This window comes from Nannospalax galili, unplaced genomic scaffold (assembly GCF_000622305.1).
Source record: "Nannospalax galili isolate Female #2095 unplaced genomic scaffold, S.galili_v1.0 scaffold1188, whole genome shotgun sequence".
Taxonomy (NCBI): domain Eukaryota; kingdom Metazoa; phylum Chordata; class Mammalia; order Rodentia; family Spalacidae; genus Nannospalax; species Nannospalax galili.
The window spans coordinates 371,543-377,298 of NW_008358629.1; the positions used below are offsets into that span (position 1 = coordinate 371,543).

The window sequence follows — 5,756 nt, forward strand, 5'->3', positions numbered from 1 at the left end:
TATTTCTCAGGAAGATTTCATTGCCCCTAATTCTTGACAACAGCACTAAGGAAATTTTAAAGAAATGTGTTTCCATTGATTCTTGGAGAATTTCACACAATGTATTTTGAACATATACAGAATCCTTCCCCCATTGATACCTCCCTAATTATATCCTCACTTCATGGCCTCTATTATTGCTGTTTTAAAGGCCTATCAAATCAAATCTCACTTCATGGCCTCTATTATTGCTGTTTTAAAGGCCTATCAAATCTAATTTGTGTTCCCCAATACTCTTGGGGGTGGTTCATTCTCTGGGACCTGGTTAACCTACCCAGCATCACACCCTTAAAGAAAACTGACTTTTTTTCTCCCAGAAGCTATCAATTTCCAACAATTTCTCAGACAGGGCTGGGGCTTCTTGCTTTCCTTTCCCATCCATGCTGCATTTGTGCTTAGCATGGACTTGCACAGGTCTTGTATATGCTGTTACTAGCACTGTGAGTTCATATATGCAACTGCCCTGTTATGCTGAGACAATATTGCTTTCCTGTATTCACCCACAAAATCTGGCTCTTAAAATATTTCTTCTGTGTCTTCCATAAAGTTCCCTGAGTCTAGTAGGTGAGACTTAATGAAATACTATAGTAGGCTCAAAGTAGTTAAAGTACATCAAAGTGTATGAAATTCTATTAAAAACTTAAGGACAGGTCACTTTAAACTAAAATTTTAGAGAAAACACAACTTTCTTCTTAGGAGAGCCCATATCATCAGAAGCTGGATCACTAAACGCTTGGTACTTGTGACTTATCTCCCATAATCACCTGTTTGTCCTCGACTTCAAGAAGGACCCATTAATACCTGGAAGTCTATCTCCACTATTTCTCTAAATCATGGAATGTTACTTTATATAGGTAAAAACAGACATAATTATTTTCTATGGCTTACCATTTTTTTTTATTTTCCTCATTATCTTAACACATCAAAATTCCAAACCTTAAATTTTTACTTTTTCAAGAAATTAAATGATTAAAATTGTATTCAACTAGTTTAAGGAGGAAATATTCAGACTCAAATTTTTATTAAGAAACCAGAAATTTTCTAGAACATAATAAACATAATAAATCATTCTATAATTATGGTGCTTAGTCCTTCCATCCTGAAAGACATGGCCCTTAGAAAAGAATTAAGCCTACACGGAATCATCTTGTAGTGAAATATAAAATGTGAAACTTTGACAAAACCTTATGTGATGGAAAAATATTATTGTCATTGTATTTTCTGGGTTGTGTTTTAGAAGCAAATGAAAGTCCAAGGAGAAAAGACATTAGAAATAGTCTACCAAGTGTTAACAGGTACTAGAAATCAATGTAAAATAGAAAATTTACCCAACTTTAAGATGCCAATAACATAAACATTTTATTAACGAATGTCTGAAAAACATATGTAACCAAATAAAAGCCAATAACTAATATTAAATAAACTCCAAAGAATAAACACCACATGATTTGATTTTTAACTTTATATATAGCCTGTATGTTAAGGAGATGGAGAAATGGCTCGGTAGTGAAGAGTGCTGGCTGCTCTTGCAGGGAACCTGGGTTCAATTCCCAGCACCCACATGACAGCTGACAACTTTCCATAACTCCAGTTCCAGGGGATCTGACAACACATTCTGGCCTCTGTGGGCACTGCACAGCACAGCACAGGTGCATTTACATACATGCAGGAAATACACTCATACACATAAAATAAAAATAATTTTAAAAAATTAAAAAACTGTATAATAAATGCAAAGTTAAACTATTAATACTAACAACACTGTTCATAGAAAGAAGATTAACAGTAGTAAGATATAAATACAAAGAATGCTTAGTTTTGCTGCTCTTGATAAAAAGAACCAAGTTGCTGTTGTTTAACTTGACTCTAGGCACACAAAAAATAGAATATTAAATGGTAACTGCAACATTCTTGGTGTTTATCCTTGCAGTTTTTTACATATCACCAGTAATAATAACAATGAATTCCTCATGATTTATTTCTCCATTACCATCTTTATCACATTCTTCTATCATAGCCTGAATTTCATTACTCATATTTTCACCCAATTCTCTTGCAATGTGTTGCAACTTCCTCAAGCTTATTGTACCTGAATCCTCCTCATCATCAAATAGTTTAAATGCCTTCAGTATTTACTTCTTCACGTGGATCTCTTTCCAATATCCAGTCTGTCAAATTTCCCAACAACTGTTTATTACAAAGTCTATTTAAATACACATCAACTTCATTAAAATCTTCAAAAGTGATTTTTCCTGTGGATTCTCTGTCACAATCTTTAAGAATCTTCAGTACATCAAATAGTTCAAAAGCATTTAATTCAATTAATTTCTTATGTTCTTGTTTCTGTTCTTTGGAGAGTTATCATCTTTCTTTCCTCTTTGTTTTATCTACTATAAGTTCACTTCTCAGCTAAACTCGTGTTCTTCAGAGACATTCTTCTCAAGAACAATTTTAAGGTCCTGCACATTGTCATACTTCACAAACCATTCAACTACACCAATCTCTTCAGTGGTGTGGAGGACCTCCTACAAGACTGTATTTGGGCTTTTTTTCTAGCCTGTGGCATCTGGTAGGGGCATTGTTCCTCGTTACATGGTAACTCCATTTAAACTCTTTTCAATTGCATATGTATATATTTCAAGAAGCTTCTATAGCACTAGGTTTCCATATTACTTTCCCAAAAGGCCCCAAGAGTTAGTTATCCCTCACCTTGCTTCATCCTCTATACTACTATCCCAAACCCAACCAAGTTAAGCCTTTCTAATACCATTATTTCCATTTCTCTAATTATATAATTGAATTCCATCTCTCCGCCCATGAAACACCCACCAATGGCACCTTACTAGCTTCAGGACCTCTAAAGATTTCCCAGTTGACACAAAAATAATTGAAGATTCAAAATTACTATCCACTTATGAGAGCGAATATGCAAATTTGTCTTTCTTGGTTTGGGTTACATCACTCAGGATAACAGTTGCCACTTCCCTCCACTTACATGCAAATTTCATAATTTAATTTTTCTCAACAGCTGAATAATATTCAATCACATAACTGCACCAATATTTTCTTTGTTCACTCATTAGTTGATGGACGTCTAAGTTGTTTCCATTTCCTGCATACTATGAATAGATCTGTAATGAACATGGATGAACAGGTATCTCTGCTGTAGGATTTAGAGACCTTTGGATATGTACCCAAGGGTTATATGGCTGAATTATGTGGTAGAATCTATTTTTAGTATTTGAAGAACATCCACATTGATTTCAACAGTGGCTTCACCAGTTTGCACTCCGATCAACAGAGAATACATTTTCCCCTTTCTTCAAATCCCCAACATTTGTACTCCTTTATTATCTGTATATTAGCCATTCTGACTGGGAATGGATGAAATCTTAAGGTACTTTTAATTTGCTTTTCCTTGATGACTAAAGATGTTGAATTTTTTACAAATATTTCTTGATCATTTGTGCTTCATCTTTTGAGATATCACTATTTAGTTCCTTGTCTCAGTTTTTAATTGTGCTTTTTAATTTTGTTTTCACTTTGAGTTCTCTGTATATTATAAACAAAACTCCCTTCTCAGTTGTAAGGATGGTAATGATTTTTCCCATTCTGTAAGCTGCCTCTTCACTCCAATTATGGTGTGCTTTGCTATATAGAAGCTTTTTCATTTCATGAGGTCACATTTGTCAAGTGTTTGTCTTATAGCCTGTGCTATGTAAACGTTGTTGAGAAAGTCCTTTCCTGTGCCTTTGGGTTCCAGAGTGTTCCTTAATTTCTTTTCTACCAAATTCAGGTTATCATGTTTTCTTTTGAGGACCTTGATCCATTAGCAGTTGAGTTTTGGGCAGGGTAGGAGATATGGGTCTAGTTTCATTCTTCTGCATAAAGCCATCCAGTTTTACCAGCACTGTTTGTTGAAGGTGATGTATTTTCTCCAATGATCTCTATGATCAAGTAGGCTTCATCTCAGAGATGTAGGGATGGTTCAACATATGTAATGCAATAAATGTAATCAATCATATAAAGAGACTCAAGGACAGAAAACATATGACAATCTCATTAGATGCAGAAAATGTCTTTGACAAAAATCAGGCATCTCTTCATTTTAAGAGTCATGGAGATTCCAAGGATAAATGAGATATATCTCAATATAATAAAAGCAATATACCACAAGACCTAAACCAATGTCCTACTAAATGGAGGACTATTTAAAGCATTTCCACTAAAATCAGGAACAAGACATATGTCCACTCTCTACCTTCGTATTCAATACAATGCTTGAAGATTTAACTAGAGCAATAAAACAAGTGAAGGAGATAAATGGAGCTGAAGAGATGGCTCAGGGGCTAAGAGCATTAACTGTTCTTGCAAAAGACTCAGGTTCAAATCCCAGTACCCATATGGCAGCTAACAACCATTGGTAACTCCAATTCCAGGGGATTTGATGCCCACGTCTGTTCTCTGAAGGAATTGCATGACACGGGTGCCTCTATTGGACTGGCCTGTGGCCATGTCTGAGGGGCATCTTCTTGATGAGTGATGAGGGAGGGCCAAGCCCACTGTGGATGGTGCCACCCCTGGGCAGGTGGGCCTGTGTTGCATAAGAAAGCAGGCTGAGCAGGGGCCAGGAGAGCAAGCCAGTAAGCAGCAATCTTCCATGGCCTGTGCTCCAGCTCCTGCCTCCAGGTTCTTGCCCTGAGTTCCTACATTGGGCTCCCAGATGAACTGTGACCTGGGATATATAGACTAAATAAACCCTTTCCTCCCCAAGTTGGTAGTGGTCATAGTATTTTGTCACAGCAATGGAGGAATAAACTAGGACAGAAATTGGTACCAGAGAGTGGGATGTTGCTGTGACAGACCTGACCTTGGTGTTTTGGGGAAGACTGTGGAAGTGTTTGGAACTTTGGGCTGGAAAAGCTATTGTGTGCTGAGAGTTTGTTACTGTGAAGCTTGGAAAAGTTATGCTGAAAGAGTTGTAGATGATGGAGGCCTGGCTTGTGAAGCTTCAAAGGGAAGCGGAGAGTATCAGGGCTGTTCCTGTAATATTTTGAATTGAGAATTTGTGGGTTCTGGTCAGCTGGGGCTGAAGAATCATCTGTGATTAAGAAGAGACCAGAACCTGAAGTAAAACCTTTGCTTTACTGGGACAATTGATGCTGGTTAGCTGGGGCTGAAAAATCAGCTGTAAATAACAAGATACCAGCATCACTGTGGTGAAGTCTTCTGGGAGGTATTTCCTCAGGGTCAGCACACAGAGGGGACCTGCACCTCTATTTCAAGCTGGAAGCAGGACTTGGTAATGTGTAAGAGTCTCCTGCATGGTTTCGGTGTTGAAAACATGAAGGGGTCACAGAGAGCAGCTGAGGCTTGGCACTCTGAATGTCCAGGAAAGGCCATAGGTGAAAGTACAGCTTCAGTTGCAGCAAAGACCAAAGGATTGAAGGGGTCATGGAGAGAATCTGAGACTTTGCACCCCAAGAGGCAAGAAGAGGCCATTGGTGAAGGTGTAGCCTCAGTTTCAGTGAAGACCCTAGCTTTTTGGAGATGCCGGGACCATGGGACAACCACCAAGGACAGCAGTAGGTATGGAATGGAGCTGGCCTGGGTCTGCGAGATGAGCTGAGTGTGCTGTGGATGGCAGAGTCAGAGCAGTGAAGCTACCAGAACCCTTTGGAGCCCAGAAGATCGTGAGTGAATCCCAGATGTCCAGC

At 38.1% G+C, this 5,756-nt stretch overlaps 1 pseudogene; it reads right to left on the reverse strand.

The window, feature by feature from the left end:
• Positions 1–1,973: 1,973 nt before the first annotated feature.
• The window catches only part of LOC115068228, an 11,566-nt pseudogene continuing 7,783 nt past the window's right edge, over positions 1,974–5,756 (reverse strand).